Here is an 18310-nt window from a genome sequence, read left to right as displayed (position 1 = left end):
TTCATAACCAGAAGCGACTAGAATGAAATAGGATGTTAGAGGTAATGAGCACTGTGTACTGTATAGTTTGACAAATGCCTCACACACAGCAAGTCATAGAAAGCTAATTCTGAGAGATCCCTCAGAGATCCTTGAGACCAATGCCCTCTCAGTTATAGATGAATTATATATGCCTCAGTTATAGAGGAGTAAGCTGTTCTTGGAGAGCATGTGTTAGCTTGTGATTTCAAGAAGAATCCGGCCAGCTGTATCAGGCAACGTTAATATCTAGTGTGTTAATATCTAGTGTGACAATAAAGGGAAAGGTCTGGTGGAGAGCCTGAACTACAAGTCCATGGTTCAGATTACAAGAAATCCTGGGGACTGATGATTCCTATTAACCAAATGTAGAAGACCAAATTCACAAACCAAAATGTCCATATATTAATTTAGATTGGGAGGTGAACCTTGATCAGGAGGTATGCCGGTCATTTGAAATAGGCACCCCTACAGGCAGGCAAGCTCAATGTTAAAGATTAATATGGGCACAGTATTTTTTTTATTTTAAGTTTATTTAAATTCAAGTTAGTTAACATACAGTGCAGTATTGGTTTCAGGAGTACAACCCAGTGATTCATCACTTACATATAACCCCCAGTGTTCATCCAAACAAGTGCCCTCCTAAATGCCCATCGCCCATTTAGCCCATCCCCCCACCTCCCCTCTAGCAAACTTCAGTTTGTTCTCTGTATTTAAGAGACTCTTACAGTTGGAGTGCCTGTGGCTCAGATCACGATCTCAAGCTTCCTGATTTCATGCCCCGCGTTGGGCTCTGTGCTGACAGCTCAGAGCCTGCAGCCTGCTTCAGATTCTGTGTCTCCCTCTTTTTGTCCCTCCCCTGCTTGCTCTGTCTCTCTCTCTCTCTCTTTCTCAAAAATAAACAAAAAACATTAAAAAAATGTTTAAAAAGAGACTCATATGGGTTATCTCCCTCTCTGTTTTTATCTTATATTTTCTTCCTTCCCTTACGTTCATCTGTTGTGTTTCTTAAATTCCACATATGAGTGAAATCATAAAATATTTATCTTGACGTATTTTGCTGCATGACTTATTTTGCTCAGCATGATACACTTTATTTCCATCCACATTGTTGCAAATGGCAAGATTTCATTCTTTTTGACCACTGAGTAGTATTCCATTGTGTGTGTGTGTGAGTATGTGTGTATGTGTGTGCGTGTACCACGTATTCTTTATCCATTCATCAGTTAATGGACATTCGGGTTCTTTCCATAATTTAGCTATTGCTGATAGAACTGTTACCAACATCAGGGTGCATGTGCCCCTTCAAATCAGCATTTTTATATCCTTAAGATAAATACCTAATAGTGCAATTGCTGGGTCATAGGATAGTTCTATTTTTAATAAATGGTTAATATCCAAAATCTATAAAGAACCTATCAAACTCAACACCCAAAAAAACAAATAATCCAGTGAAGAAATGGGCAAAAAACGTGAATAGACACTTCTCCAAAGAAGACATCCAGATGGCCAACCAACACATGAAAACATGCTCAACATCACTCATCATCAGGGAAATACAAATGAAAACCACAATAAGATACCACCTCACACCTGTCAGAATGGCTAACATCAACAACTCAGGCAACAACAGATGTTGGTAAGGATGTGGAGAAAGAGGATCTCTTTTGCATTGTTGGTGGGAATGCAAGCTGGTTCAGCCACTCTGGAAAACAGTATGGAGGTTCCTCAAAATATGGTAAGAGTATTTTAAAATTAAAAGTTTTCAATACCAAAGCAAGCTCCATGAAAGAAAAAAAAAAGCTGGACTTTATCAAGATTAAAAACTTTTTCTCACCATTAAAAGATCAGAGACAGAAAGTATTTGCAAATAACATATCTAATGAAGTAATTGTATACATAATGTATATAAAAAAACTCTTAAAAGTCAACAATAAAAATAAACAACTCAAAACATAAAAGATCCGAACAATCACTTCATCAAAGATATACACATGGAAAAAAACCATATATTAAAAAGTATATCATTTGTCATTGTGGCAAATGTGAATTAAAACCATAATGAGATATCACTGAACACTCTTTAGGATGTCTAAATAATTTTTTGCACTTTTTAAAACTTTTATTTTGAAATATTCTGAGAAAAAAAAAGTTACAAGTACAAAACCACCTGGGAGTAAGTTGCCAACTTGATGAGCCAATCACTCCTGAATTTTATTTTCTAAACAAGAGCATTTTTTTCCATGTAACCACAAAACAACCATCGAATCAAAAAATTGCCATTAATACCTATTACCGTCTAATCCCCAGGCGCTTTAGCTCATGTATCACACTTTAATCCTTAATTTTGTAATGGCTAAATTTTTTCAAACACTGACAGTAACGAACACTGGCCATGCAGAGCAGCAGAAATTTTTCTGCATTGCTGGTAAGAATGCAAAATGGTACAACTACTTTGAAAGACAGTTTGGCAGTAGCTTATAAAGTGAAACACAGCACACTATCCAGCATTCAAGTGATTTGAAAATTTATGGCCACATAAGAACCTGTATGTGAATGTTTATAGCAGTTTTATTCATAATCATTAAAAACTAGAAACAACCAAGATGTCTTTGGAAGGTAGGGGAGGAGATGAATAAACAAACTGCGGAATGTCCATACAATGTAATACTATTTAGTAATAAAAAGAAACAAGCTGTTAGTTCATGCAATGACATGAATGAATCTTAAGTGCCTTTTACTAAGTGAAGGAAGCCAGACCCAAAAAGCTATGTATGATTCCATTTATACGGCCCCAAAAAAGGCAAAAGCTATAGGGATGGAAAACAGATCAGCAAGCTGTCAGGCACGAAGGAACCAGGGAGTGGCTGACTATTAATGGGACTTTTCCGTACACAGAAGGGAACTTATGTACAGTGTGAGGATGATGGATGCACTATCATTTTCATTTTTCAAAATCTGTAGAACTTTGCATCACAAAGAGTGAATTTTAATGTGGGGGGGGGGTGTGGAAACAATGAGAAACATCCACGAGGATGTAGAGGTGACCTATATGTTAAAAATGACTCGACTGTATTACACACCCATGGCATAATCTGACTGAAGAGCGTGGAGAGAAAAAGGGAGCCGACTCTGGAAGTAAGTTTGGAAAATGCATGTAGAAGCTTGCATCTTCAGGATGAAAACAAAAGGCGCTGGCCATAGGCTGTACTTCAGTCGGTACATTTGTTTCTCATGGGGGTGTGGGCTGAGATTCTTAAACATTTTTTTCTAAGTTTATTCATTTTTGAGAGAGACAGCATGAGTGGCGTAGGGGCAAAGAGGGGGACGGAGGCTCCAAAGTGGGCTCTGTGATGACAGCAGAGAGCCTGACGCAAGGCTCGAACTCATGAACCCTGAGATCATGACCTGAGCTGAGGTCGGACACTCAACCGACTGAGCCACCCAGCGCCCCTCTTAAACTTTGCTATAGAGACACACTGGGGTTGAATAAATGAGTAAAGGGATGGTGGGGGGTGAGCCAGGTTTCTCAGGGTCAGAGAGAGAAACTATAAACAAACCAGAAAGGAAGGCTAGAATGAACCCTGTGGTATTGGACCAGAGTTAGCGATATCAGTACAAACTCAGGCTTACCTTAATATTCACACAGGGGGATAGATATAGAAACAACTATAGATATGTGCGCATTCGTTAATTATCACACATCCATGTAACTTAACTCTCTATGCTGAGAGAGTCTTTATGCAACGGTACCCCGGTGGCAACAAGCACAGTGAGTGCCTAGATCTCTGTTTTTACCTACCGTGCTTTACTTAAAACATCAGATATGGCTGATTCTAGGGTTGAGGTAGGAAAAATACAAGATGAGCCTGGACCATCTTATAGTATCAGAAAGTAAGGAAGTGCTCAAAAACAAAAAGATGAGGATATTACGAAAGAGACCAAAGAGCCAGCCCAAAAGACCCCAACAGCCAATATGACAAAGAATTTAAGCAACCGAACAGAATCATGCCCTGTCCCTGAGATGCCCCTTCTCACACTTTGTTAAATTCCCTCTTGCCCAAAATCCCTCAGAAAGAGTACTCTACTGCTTGTGAGGCACTGTACTCTCCCAACCCATGGATTATTCTCCTTTGAATAAAGGGCATCAAACTCATCGCCAAATTGTTTTTGTTTGGTCATTTGATGGTTTGGCAATGAGACGGGACCTGAGGATGACTGTTGAAGATTCTGGGGACAGACAGCTCCTAGTTACAGGTGAAGACACCCGCAGAGCTCTTTCCGTTTGCTACTATATCAGCTGCTCTCTGGGATCTCTGATTACGTGACCCAAATTAACACCCCTCCTCTCTGCCTCGCAGCATCACGTGTTAGGTTCCTCTTCTTCCTTACACTACATGGGTCTCCATTATGGAGACATTATATTGCAAGAGGAGGGTGTTCCTTACTTCAGTAGGAAGGAAGAAAGAAATCAAGGCACTGGTCCCACAGGAGAAACCTGTGAGTCTCTGTGACCCTCTTGGACCTGCACATCCTCATCCATGTAGGTGGTGTGGACACCACCTGAAGCAGCCCCAGGAAGGCCACGGAAGGTGTGCTGGCTCCCTAGCAAGTCCTTGAGGAAGAGCAGGAGGTGAAGGGGTTCAGAGAGTACTTGTCCTTCAGATCCACCTCTCACCTGAGGAGGGACCAGTTAAACCTTTAATAACCACAGGCATAAAAATGATTTCAAACATCATTTGAAAATGTACTTAAATTCCTTTTATCTTACAGTTTTGCGAATGTTGAACAGCGCATTTTCTACTTTGTTGCTCTGTCTCACTTATCATTTGGCCTCTTGTCAACATATGAGGGCATTTGTTTGTCAACACATGAGACAGACTGATTCTTCCTGAGGTAGTGGCAAAGGAGAAGTTTCTCCTCTGCTGTTCCCAAGCCCGGGGCTCCCTGCAGGCTAGTCCCTCCTCAGGCTACAGGACTAGCCCATTAGGGCACAGGATTAGCATGACAAATTCCATCCCATCACCCCACCATAGATGTTTTCAGCCTGACCCCTCTCCTAGTAGTGGGGCAGGGAGACAGAGGTCATCTGAGAGGTGATGGCAGCCCAAAATAGTGGGACACTTGACCACCATCACTGCACCAGCTCCACACCAGGAAGGCAAGACAAAAAGAGCAAGATTTGCCACAGCCCTCCAATGTCCACTTTTAGAGCTGGGTGTCACTTGGTGAGAAGTGGCTCCTTGTCTCTAGTTCCCATGCAGTGACACAGCATTTTCCTGGGGAAAAGACAAGCGGTAAGGGCTAAAACCTCTCTTGCTTGGCCTAGAGAGACTGACTTTATTTAGAACAACAGAATGGAGTAATCTAATACCTATGATGCTGTAGGGGGGAAAAATATGGAGATCTTAGAAAAGAATAATTAAGGAGAATCTGGTGGCTCTACCACCAGCAAAATAGCACACCGCCCAGAAGCTCAATAGAGAAAACCAGGGAAAGAGATAGCCAAGGCGAGCCCTTCTGGGATCACAGGCAACTCTGGGTTTGGGGCAGTCTGTGCGCATGTGCCTGGCTGTAGCCAATCAGGAACAACCATGACAGACAGCCGTGGGTAAGTCTCAAAAGCATTTTCCCAGCCTCGCACAGTCTTTGCAACAGAGCACGGAAGCTTAACTGGCATCAGGGGTTTAAACACAAACTCTGACCAACCACGGACCGAGCAACTCAGAGGTGAACTGTGAACTGCTCTACTTCACAAGTTACTCCTACAAAGTCAGACTTAAAAAACATTTTCACAGACACCGACGACACAAGCAACAAAAGATAAAATAGATACACAGGACAACGCCAAAATTAAAAACTTGTATGCTTCAAAGGACACCATCAAAGTGAAAAGACAACCAGATGGAGAAAATCTTTGCAAATTATATATCTGGTAGGAGACTTGTATCTAGAACATATGACGAACAATTACAACTCAATAATAAAAAGACAAAGAACTCAGTTTAAAAATGGGCAAAAGATTTAATAGACATTTCTCAAAAGAAGATATACAAAGGGCCAATAAGCACATGCAGATATGTTCACAATTAGCCATCAAGGAAATGCAAATCACAATCACAAAAAGATACCATTTTAAACCCACAGATGGCAATCATCAAAAAGTTAGATAATAAAAACTTTTGCTGGGGATATAGAGAAATCAAAAGCTTTATGCATTGCCATCAGGAATGTAAAATGTTACAGTCACCTTAGAAATAAGTCTGGCAAATCTTCATGTGGTTAAACATGGAATTGCCATGGCCCAGAAATTCCACTCCTAGGTAGGTACCTAAAAAAATGAAAACATATGTCCCTACAAAAAATTTGCATGAAATGTTCAAAACAGTTTTATTCATAATAGTCAAACACTGGGTTCGTCCCTAATTAATGTCCAGCAAGAACTGAGGGGACAGACAAATCATGGTATATTTTATACAATACAGTATTTTTAAAGAATAAGCAAAAAAAAAAAAAATGTAGCATTGAATTATAAATCAAAATATAAAATAAATATAAACGATTACATATTTATATAAATAGATTATTGATAGGTGAAAGGGAGAAGAGACAAAGTTTCCTTATAGAAGAATCCCAAATATATATACAGATTATTTCATCTGTAATTCTCATCTTACCCCTTACTAGAGAGTGGGTTACACTTAGTGACTTGCTTCCAAGATATTTTTCATGTGAATCTCATGTGACACCTGATACAATCAGTAAGAATGGGGCTTCACTTTGTTGGTATTTATTTAAGCATATAACTCCAATCTAATCATAAAGATTAGATAAAGAAAAACAAAAAGCAACTTCAGGGTGGGGTCATTCTAGAGGATATCTAGCCAGCTCTCCTCAAGCAATTTGTTAAAACAAGAACAAAACCCGAGAAATACTCACAGAGACACTGGGGATGCTTGACAGCTAACTGCTAGTGAAACCTGCGTCAAGTCTGGACTTCACAGTTAAAAAGTAAAGAGTTTTGGAGATGCCTGGGTGGCTCAAGTGGTTGAGCGACTGACTCTTGATTTTGACTCAGGTCATGATCTCGGGGTCTTGAACTCAGTGTTCCGGGATCAAGCTGTGTGTGGAATCCTCACATAGGGCTCTGTGGTAGGTGTGGAGCCTGCTTAGGATTCTCTCTCTCCCTCTCTCTTTTCCCCTCCCCCATGCATGTGCACTCTCTCTCTCTCTCTAAAAAAATAAAAGAAGGGGCACCTGGGTGGCGCAGTGGTTAAGCGTCCGACTTCAGCCAGGTCACGATCTCGCGGTCCGTGAGTTCGAGCCCCGCGTCGGGCTCTGGGCTGATGGCCCAGAGCCTGGAGCCTGTTTCCGATTCTGTGTCTCCCTCTCTCTCTGCCCCTCCCCCGTTCATGCTCCGTCTCTCTCTGTCCCAAAAATAAATAAACGTTGAAAAAAAAATTTTTTAAAAATAAAAGAAAAAAAGAAGTGAAGAGCCTTGTACCAAAGTCAGTACCTTAGTTTTGACAAAAGTACTATAAAAATGTTTTTAAATGTTAAAAGATACTAACCAGTGGGGAAATTGAGGGGATTCCTGGGAACTCTCCATATGATCTTTGCAACTTTTCTGCAAATCCAAAATTATCCCAGAATAAAAAAGGAAAAGTATGTTGAGGGGTGCCTGGGTGTCTCAGTCGGTTAAGCATCAGACGTCGGTGCAGGTCATGATCTTGCAGTTCATGGGTTTGAGCCCCGCACTGGGCTCTGTGCTAACAGCTCAGAGCCTGGACCCTGCTTCAGATTCTGTGTCTCCCTCTCTCTCTGCCCCTCCCCACCTCACGCTCTGTCTGTCTCCGTCTCTTTCAAAAATAAAGAAACATTAGAAAAGAAGTTATTCAAAAAAGGAACCCAAACAAAAATAATGCAGGGAAAAAGGAGATGGAAATTAAAAATTATAAAGGATTATACAAAAAGTGATGCACATGTAATTCAAAGAGGATTCAATATGCATAATTTATATCCCAGGAAAAAATAAGTGAAATAACATAACAGAAAAAGAGTTAAAATGAAGTTGAGAAAATTACTAATGAGTCAGAGAAGAACAGCTTTACATATTGACCCAGGAAAAATAAAGAATTCATGAGGAAAGTTGCTTACAGTCAGACTTAAAAAAAATTAAAATCAAGATTTCCATAAGAGGAAATAATCAGTTTGACCTCACATTTCTCCAACATCCAGGACTAGAAATTAGCTCAACAATGGCATGAATAACTAATGGAAATAAATGTACACAAAGCCAATGCATATGCACATATCAAAGCAACAAAAAACATTTTGAGCACATAGAAACTCAGGGAACAGTATTCTAGGAGGCTTTCTTTTAGAATACTTGAGAATAAATTTCATTTTTTGTTTTGTTTTTATTTTTAATTTTTAAATTTTATTAAAATCCAAGTTAGTTAAAGTATAGTGTAATAATGATTTCAGGAGTGGAATTTGGTGATTCATCACTTACATATAACCTCCAGTGCTCATCCCAACAAGTGTGCTCCTTAATGCCCATCACCATTTAGCCCATCCCCTCATTCAACACCCCTCCATCAACCTTCAGTTTGTTCTCTTTATTTAAGTCTCTTATGGCTTGCCTCTCTGTTTTTTTTCTTATTTTTCCATCCCTTCCCCTATGTGCATCAACCAGGATATGAACTGAGAAACAATGGTAAATGGACCATGCATAGTACTAAACACAAATGAATCAAGTAATTATGATTACAGAAAAGAGTATCAGTATTATAAACCTGACAAAGCCAAAATGATATAAATGATAGTATTCAGCAAGAAAAGGGAATGAAAAAGCCATAGGTGGTTTTCTCATTTTAAAGCTACAAATCCATAGAGATGATTCATTTAAAAAATTAGATAATAAAATTATAAAAATCACGAATAAATAGCATCATCAACTAAAGTTAAGTGGTGGAAAAAAGGAAAGAGAATAAGAAAAATCAATGTATAATCACATCATTGTTTATAGTATGGAGTCAATAAATGCTTCATTAAAAAATTGTCATTAAAAAATAGTTATTTAGTCTTTAAAAGGAAGGAAATTCTAACACATTCTAGAACATGGATGAACTTTGAGGACAGTACACTGAGTGAAGTAAGCCAGTCACAAATTGACAAATACTGTATGATTCCACTTATGTGAGGTATGGTGAGCAATCACATTCATAGAGAGAGGAAGTATAATGGTGGCTGCTAGAGGCAGAGGGGAAGAGAGCTAGTGTTCAATGGGTGTGAAGTTCCAGTTTGGGAAGATGAAAAAAGTTCTAGAATGGATGGTGGTGATGGCTGCACAGCACAGTGAATATTCTTAATGCCATTGACTATACACTTAAAACTGGTGAAAACGGGGGCACCTGGGTGGTTCAGAAGGTTAAGTGTCGCACTTTGGCTCAGGTCATGATCTCAAGGTTTGTATATTCAAGTCCCACATCGAGCTCTGCTTGGGATTCTCTCTCTCTCTCTCTCTCTCTCTGCCCTCTCCCCACTTGAGTGCTCTCTCTCTCTCTCAAAATAAATAAATAAACCTTTTTAAAAATGGTTAAAACAGTAAATTTTGTCTTTTGTATATTTTACCACAATTTAAACAGATAATTTTTAAAAAGTAATAAATTGTGATGTGTTTACTATGAGGTTAATGAAGACTAAGCTTCAAGGCTCTTCTTTGCCCAGACTCCTACATTTTATTTTGGTTCTTTTTCAAGTTCTAAAGAAATTTTCACTTGCCTAGTTACTCTTGCTTCATTCCTTTTTTATTATTTTTCTTAAAGAAGTTCTCCCCAGGTTGTATAAGCTTCAGGTCCCCAAACCTGGATTCACTTCTGGTTTGAAAAGTAAACATCAGAGAAAAAAATGCACAAAGCACAGCATACACACAAACAGCAAAAACAATGAAAACAAATAAAAGGATCATAAAATATCTAAAGAGATAGTTTGAAAACTATATAAATAAAATAATTATGTATTTTGGAACAGAACTAAGATGAAAATAGCCTGATTTTAAAAGCCTCACTCATCATCAGGGAAACACAAGTCAAAACCACAATGAGATACCACCTCACACCTGTCAGAAGGGCTAACATTAACAACTCAGGCAACAATAGATGTTGGCAAGGATGCAGAGATAGAGGATCTCTTTTGCACTGCTGGTGGGAATGCAAACTGGTACAGCCACTCTGGAAAACAGTATGGAGGTTCCTCAAAAAATTAAAAATAGGATTACCCTACTACCCAGCAATTACACTACTAGGGATTTATCCAAAGGATATAAAAATGCTGATTTGAAGGAGCACATGTACCCCAATGTTTACAGCAGCACTATCAATGATAGACAAATTTTGGGAAAAGCCCAGCTGTCCACCAACTGATGAATGGATGGAATAAGATAAAAACAGAGAAGGAGGCAAACCCTAAGAGATTCTTAAATACAGAAAACAATTTGAGGGTTGATGGAGGGTTGCTGGGTGGGGGGATGGGCTACATGGGTGATGGGCATTAAGGAGGGCACTTGTTGGGATGAGCACTGGTTGTTATATGTAAATGATGAATCACCAAATTCTACTCCTGAAATCATTATTAAACTATATTTTAACTAACTTGGATTTAAATAAAATTTTAAAAAATTAAAAAAAAAAGCTATGAATGGACTGATGCATTTATCAAGATGAAAACACTCCCATTTGGATCATTATAGATGTCATCTATATAGTGGATGCTAAAGAATCCCCTAAAAGAAACTAACTTAGAGATTGGAAATAACGACAGGGAAATGTATAACAGAGAAATGAAAATCAAAAACAAATGAGGAGCAATTATCTTAGATGACGTAAAATTCAAAGGAAAAAGCACTACACACCATAATTTATACCATTATATAAGAGTAAAAAGTGAAATTCACATGACCATCTAACAAATTTGTATCTCTGCTATGACCCTGGGTGGGGTAAAAATAGTACTTCCTGCACATGATAAACATAGGCCTTCATCAATTATACTACCTGGAGAGGTATAGGATCCTCAAGTTCAGAAATAAAAGTTCCAAGTTGTTAGCATTTTTTAGTACTAGCAGAGGCTACCTCAATTCTTCTCTGAAGATCCTTAATCTAGTAGCAAGAGTCTTAGAGATTAAAACCAGCCACTAGGTCTATTTTTTATTAAAATTTTTTTTACATTGATTTAGTTTTGAGAGACAGAGGCCAAGTCAGATGCTCAATCAACTGAGCCCCCCCAGGCGCCCCAAAACCAGCAACTAGATTTAATGCCAAATGTGCAAAGAAGCAAGTTACCACAATTGGGAAATCATAGGAGCAACAGGAAAATAATTTAACCTGTCAGATGCTGAAATAACTAAGAAAATATAAAACAAATATGTATAAAATACTTAAGGTAATATAACTGATTGAGGAAAGATAAAAACTCAAGAGACTCCTATTGGTAAAATGTCTAGTTGTGGAGAACTGGTGATGGTTTGCCACGATATAATAAACATTACACTGATAATAAGTATAGGATGCCTCCAGCCATTAGGAAACTTTCAAAACAAAAAATGATGGAGAAATCCAACTTAAGGACTCTATAAACTAGACTTTGTATGTCAAAACCAAATTGTTCCCCTCCAATCCCACTGGACAAAATTGTAATTCTATTTATTGTTGTTCTCCTAAGAGGAACTGGTAATCACCTATCCAGGAAAACTGCCCTTAGGAACTGCAGTCTAAATACTAGCATTTGGTTACTCTTGCTGAATTCAACTAAAAATTGTGTGAAGGTCATTTTCACATTACCTATGAGACTAAGAATGATAGATGTATATACACCCTTGGCTACCATCACAGCTACTATGGCCTCGAGACCTATTTTCAAGTTAAAAAAATAATACAAAGGCTTACAAATGTGTTATCTGTCCAACAATTACATCTGTTAGCAATGTACTTGTATAAACTTTACAGTTGGTGAAAAACTTCAATATAAGCTTTTGTAAACTGAGATTACATGGCAAAGGAAAATAACGTTTTAGTGTTGTCTTCTGGGCCTCTTTGTTTTATTTGTCTGAGTCAGCAGCATGTGCAGGCTCATGTCTTTGAGTGATTAGCCAAACTCTGCCAATGTTTCATCCGATGTGAAACATTCCTATTTTACAAAGAATCTAAGTCCTTTAAAAAAATGTTGACCCATGTTTACAGACATTACAGACAAGTGACAAGAACAATTGCTCAAATGGAAAACCATTAGGGACACCTGGATGGCTCAGTCGGTTAAGTGTCTGACTTCGGCTCAGATCATGATCTTACTGTTTGTGAATTCAAGCCCCGTGTGCGTGGGGCTCTGTGCTGACAGCTCAGAGCCTGGAGCCTGCTTCAGATTCTGTGTCTCCCTCTATCTCTGCCCTTCCCATACTCTCTCACTCTCTCTTTCTCACTCAAAAATAAATAAACATTAAAAAAAATTAATGAAACTAAGAGTTGGTGTTTTGAAAAAAATAAACAAAATTGATAAACCCCTAGCCAGACTTCTCAAAAAGAAAAGAGAGAGGACCCAAATAGATAAAATCATGAATGAAAATGGATTTATCACAACCAATCCCTCAGAAATATCAGAGAATACTATGAAAAATTATATTCCAACAAACTGGACAACCTGGAAGAAACTGACAAACTCCTAGACACCCACACACTATACCAAAATTCAATGGGAAGAAATAGAAAATTTGCACAGACCCATAACCCATGAAGAAATTGAACCAGTTATCAAAAATCTCCCAACAAATAAGAGTCCTGGATCAGATGGCTTCTCTGGGGAACTCTACCAGACATTTAAAGCATAATTAATACCTATCCTTTTCAAGCTGTTCCAAAAAATAGAAACTGAAGGAAAACTTCCAGACTCATTCTATGAAGACAGCATTACTTTGATTCCCAAACCAGACAGAGACCCCATAAAAAAAGGAGAATTGCAAGCCAATATCCCTGATGAACATGGATGCAAAAATTCTCAACAAGATACTAGCAAATCAAATTCAACAGCCTATAAAAAGAATTATTCACCATGATCAAGTGGGATTCATTCTGGGCTGCAGGGCTGGTTCAGTATTCGCAAATCAATCAATATGATACATCACATTAATAAAAGAAAGGATAAGAACCATATGATCCTGTCAATGGATGCAGAAAAAGCATTTGACAAAATACAACATCCTTTAATAAAATTCCTCAAGAAAGTCCAGATAGAAGGAGCATACTTAAACATCATAAAAGCCATGTATGAAAAGCCCACAGCTTATGTCATCCTCAATGGGGAAAAACTGAGAGCTTTCCCCCTGAGATCAGGAACACGACAGGGATGTCCACTCTCACCGCTGTTGGTTAACATAGTGTTGGAAGTCCTAGCATCAGCAATCAGACAACAAAATGAAATAAAGGCAGCAAAATTGGCAAAGAAGAAGTCAAACTTTCACTTTTCGCAGACAACATGATACTCTACCTGGAAAACCCGAAAGACTCCACCAAAAGACTGATACATCAATTCGGCAAAGTCGCAGGGTACAAAATCAATGTGCAGAAATCAGTTGCATTTCTATACACCAATAAGGAAGCAACAGAAAGAGAATTGAAGAAACTGATCCCATTTACAATTGCACCAAGAACCATAAAATGCCTAGGATTAACCTAACCAAAGTTGTAAAAGATCTGTATGCTGAAAACTATAGAAAGTTTATGAAGCAAATTGAAGAAGACACAAAGAAATGGAAAAACATTCCGTGCTCATGGATTGGAAGAATACATATTGTTAAAATGTTAATATTACCCAAAGTAATCTACACATTCAATGCAATCCAGATCAAAATTGCACCTGCATTCTTCTCAAAGCTAGAACAAACATCCCTAAAATTTGTATGGAACCACAAGAGACCCTGAATAGCCAAAGTAATATTGAAGAAGAAAACCAAAGTGGGAAGCATCACAATCTCAGACTTTAGCCTCTACTACAAAGCTATAAACATCAAGACAGTATGGTATTGGCACAAAAACAGACACATAGACCAGTGATATAGAATAGAGAACCCAGAATTGGACCCACAAATGTATGGCCAACTAATCTTTGACAAAACAGGAAAGAGAATCCAATGGAAAAAAGACAGTCTCTTTAGCAAATGGTGCTGGGAGAACTGGACAGCAACATGCAGAAGACTGAAACTGACCACTTTCTTACACCATACACAAAAATAAACTCAAAATGGATGAAAGACCTAAATGTGAGACAGGATACCATCAAAACCCTAGAGGAGAAAGCAGGCAACAACCCCTTTGACCTCAGTCGCAGTAATTTCTTACTCAACACATCTCCAAAGGCAAGGGAAACAAAAGCAAAAATGAACTATTGGCACCTCATCAAGATAAAAAGCTCCTGCATTACAAAGGAAACAATCAACAAAACTAAAAGGCAACTGAAGGAATGGGAAAAGATATTTGCAAATGACATATCAGATAAAGGGTTAGTATCCAAAATCTGTAAAGAACCTACCAAACTCACCACCCAAAAAACAAATAAGCCAGTGAAGAAATGGGAAGAAGACATGAATAGACACTTTTCCAAAGAAGACATCCAGATGGCCAACAGACACATGAAAAGATGCTCAATGTCACTCATCATCAGGGAAATACAAATCAAAGCCACACTGAGATACCACCTCACCCCGGTCAGAGTGACTACAATGAACAAATCGGGAAACTATAGATGCTGTCAAGGATGTGGAGAAACAAGAACCCTCTTGCATTGTTGGTGGGAATGCAAACTGGTGTAGCCACTCTGGAAAACAGTGTGGAGGTTCCTCAAAAAATTAAAAGTAGAACTATCCTATGACCCAGCAATAACACTACTAGGAATTTACCCAACTGATAGAGGAGTGCTGATCCATAGGGGCATATGCTGATGCAGACCCCAATGTTCATAGCAGCATTTTAAATAATAGCCAAATTATGGAACAGCCAAAATGTCCATCAACTGACGAATGGATACAGAAGATGTGATTTATATATATACAATGGAATACTGCTTGGCAATGAAAAAGAATGAAGTCATGCCATTTGCAGCAACATGGATGGAACTGGAAAGAATTATGCTGAGTGAGATAAGTCAGTCAGAGAAGGACAGATACCATATGTTTTTACTCATATGTGGATCTTGAGAAACTTAACAGAAGACCATGGGGGAAGGGAAGGGGAAAAATAGTTACAAACACAAAGGGAGGGAGGCAAACCACAAGAGACTCTTAAATACAGAGAACAAACTGAGGGTAGATCGGGGGTGGCAGAAAGGGGAAAATGAGTGATGGGCATTAAGGAGGGCACTGGTTGGGATGAGCACTGGGTGTTGTATGTAAGCCAATTTGACAATAAATTATATTAATTTTTTTTTAAAAAGGAAAACTTTTAATTTAAAAAATACAATCAATGCAAACTACAACTCCTTCATACAATCTTTGAAAAAGTCCTCCCTTCTCCAGGAGCACATTTAATAAATTGGCCATACCTGAATACTAAATGACACCCCCCCCCAAAGTAGCACTGTAACTATATCTTGAAACCCCAAGAGTTTAGATTGGCTTCTTTTTTTTTGGAAATACCTAATTTATTTATTTAAAGGTTTTACTTGATAATTTTCTCTCATGTCTTACTCTAGAAATCTAATAGTCAGATGTTTTGTCTTCTTGTCTCTGGCAGTTACAGCTTGAGCATTTGAGCTGATATGAGATTTATAATCTTGACAGCATGACCAAAGGTTACCTGTGCCATTGAGAATGCAGCAGCTGTGGCCTCACATATCCTCAGAAAGCCACGTCCCCTGCTGTAGTGCTGGGAGGCCTTCCAACCAGACTGCTCCTAGGATGAGAGCCTTATTTTCCTGCTGCCTCTCTTTTTAAAATATTTTTTAATGTTTATTTTTGAGAGAGAGAGTGAAAGAGAGAAACAAAATGTGAATGGGGGAGGGGCAGAGAGAGAGAGAGAGAGAGAGAGACAGAATCTGAAGCAGGTTCCATGCTCGGAGCTGTCAGCACCGAGCCCAATGAGGAGCTCGAACTCACAAACTGTGAGATCATGACCTGAGCCAAAGTTGGACGCTCAACCATCTGAGTTACCCAGGTGTCCCAGATTTAGTACTTTTCTTAATGTTTATTCTGCATCAGGAACTGTTGCAAGTGAATCAGATCAAGATTTCTTAACCTCAGCTCTATTGACATTTTGGGTGGAATAGTTTGTTGTGAGCAGCTGTCCTGTGAATTATAGAGTGTATAGTAACATCCTTGACCTCTATCCACAACATGCCGCTTGTACCCCTCTCCCATCACCTGGGTCCAGGGCAGGGGAAGTGTCCCTGTTTGAGAACCACTGCTTTAGATAAATTTTTCATTTGATCCTTAGAACAAATGCATGAAATAGGAATTATCATTACCTCCATTTTACAGATGGGGAAAAGGAAGTACCAATGTTTGATTAGTCAATCAAACAGCTAATAAGGAGAACTGGGATTGAAACCTCCATAGTCTTGACTCCACGATTTTTGTTCACATTATTTGTCAGATGTACCCAAAATGGTTGGGCTAAAGGGCTAGTTGAATTCAAGGGTTTATTGAATTCATCTGTATATACAATTCAGAAAAATAATATACAGAGTATTAATACCCCCCCCCTTAGGTATTCAGTGCCAGGGAAAGATTCATAATATCACAATACTTTAACTCAAAGTCCATCATTCCTGGACTTCAGTTACACTTAAAAAAAAAGCCCTGGTGAAAAAAAGAGGTGGAGCTATAACTTTTAAAAGTCAACATTTATGTCTTCTAGAGTGAAATTAATAGCACATAGACAATTTCAACTCCCTCCTGTAAACATATTATAGATCTGAGCTTTGAGTGGACTCAGTCCCATCCCAGTTCAGACTCACCTCATGTTCGAGACCACACTTGCCCGTGGAACTCAAAGCTCTCTAAATTGGAACATCCACAGAGCTCATGTGGCAAAGCCTATGTTAATTCATGGTGTTCACATCTATTTTTTTAAATTTCAAAGCCTTTTTTTTTTCTTTCCATGAAAGCATGGAGCAGAGGTAAAAGAAGAGAAGAAAAGAGGAATGTGGAGGAGGAAATAGGAACTAAAATTTTAACTTAAAAGCAATCCCCCCAGAACCAATTTTTAACTCATAATTTCAATTGAACTATAAAAATATGAAATGAAAATTAAATCTTAAACATCATCCATAACTTGAGTTGGCAAAGTAATTGGATAGATTCTGCCAAGAATTCTACTTCTAGTAAACAAATAAATCTACAAAATGTCATTTTTCTTCCCAGACTCAAGAAAATTTTATACTTGATACCTTAACATATTGAGACATATAATTTTCAAACCTACTGTGTATATCTTTGTAGCTTTCGAACTTGGCTTGAACATAGGCACAGGTGAGATGGAGATTGAACGGTTTTTGCAATAGGAGAAATGGTTCATTGGAGAAGGAAATTCCAGACAGCACACTGAGGCTAATAGAACTTAGTGCCTATGGATTTAAAGCAGGCCATAATTGAGTCTTTATTTGCCCTTTCAAGGACTTAGGCAAAGCTTTATTCCCTTAGCATAGTACATACAAGGTGACATTTTTCAGCAGTCTGACTTTCCAATTATGGATCTTTTGGAAAGCTAATGATGTCTGTATTGTTAATACTGCCAACATTGTGTCAGTACATTGAAGAACCTGTGATATTAAATATGCTGATGTAAAAATATATGTTATTTCTGCTCAGCCGTGTGCAAACAATCTGGCTGAAGTGCTAGAATTATAGGAAAATCCTCTCCAGAGATAAAAGTAGAATGGAATTCTGTGAGCAGTTAAAAGGCTCTCTTAAGTAGTTTCTTAAAGTATTAAGGCCAAATTTTTATAAATTAATTACATGGAGTCTCTCACTCAAGATTTCTGGGTAAAGTTACAATATTCCTACCATATTATTCTTTAGTTTTTGGGGTAGAGAGAACATTGTTAGAAATCATTTAGAATATTAAAAAATCTATACAGATTGAGTTATTGAATAAAATGGTTGATGATTTTTAAAGTTTCAAAAGAGTGACAATAATAATTCTTCATGAAGCATGATATATGAATCTGAGACTGAAGATTTTCTATCACATAATTATTGTAACAAAGTTAGGATCATATTCCTAATGTTTATCCTTCACAATAAAAG

This window comes from Leopardus geoffroyi, chromosome C2 (genome assembly GCF_018350155.1).
Source record: "Leopardus geoffroyi isolate Oge1 chromosome C2, O.geoffroyi_Oge1_pat1.0, whole genome shotgun sequence".
NCBI classification, from domain to species: Eukaryota; Metazoa; Chordata; class Mammalia; order Carnivora; family Felidae; genus Leopardus; species Leopardus geoffroyi.
This window is presented reverse-complemented; position numbering follows the sequence as displayed.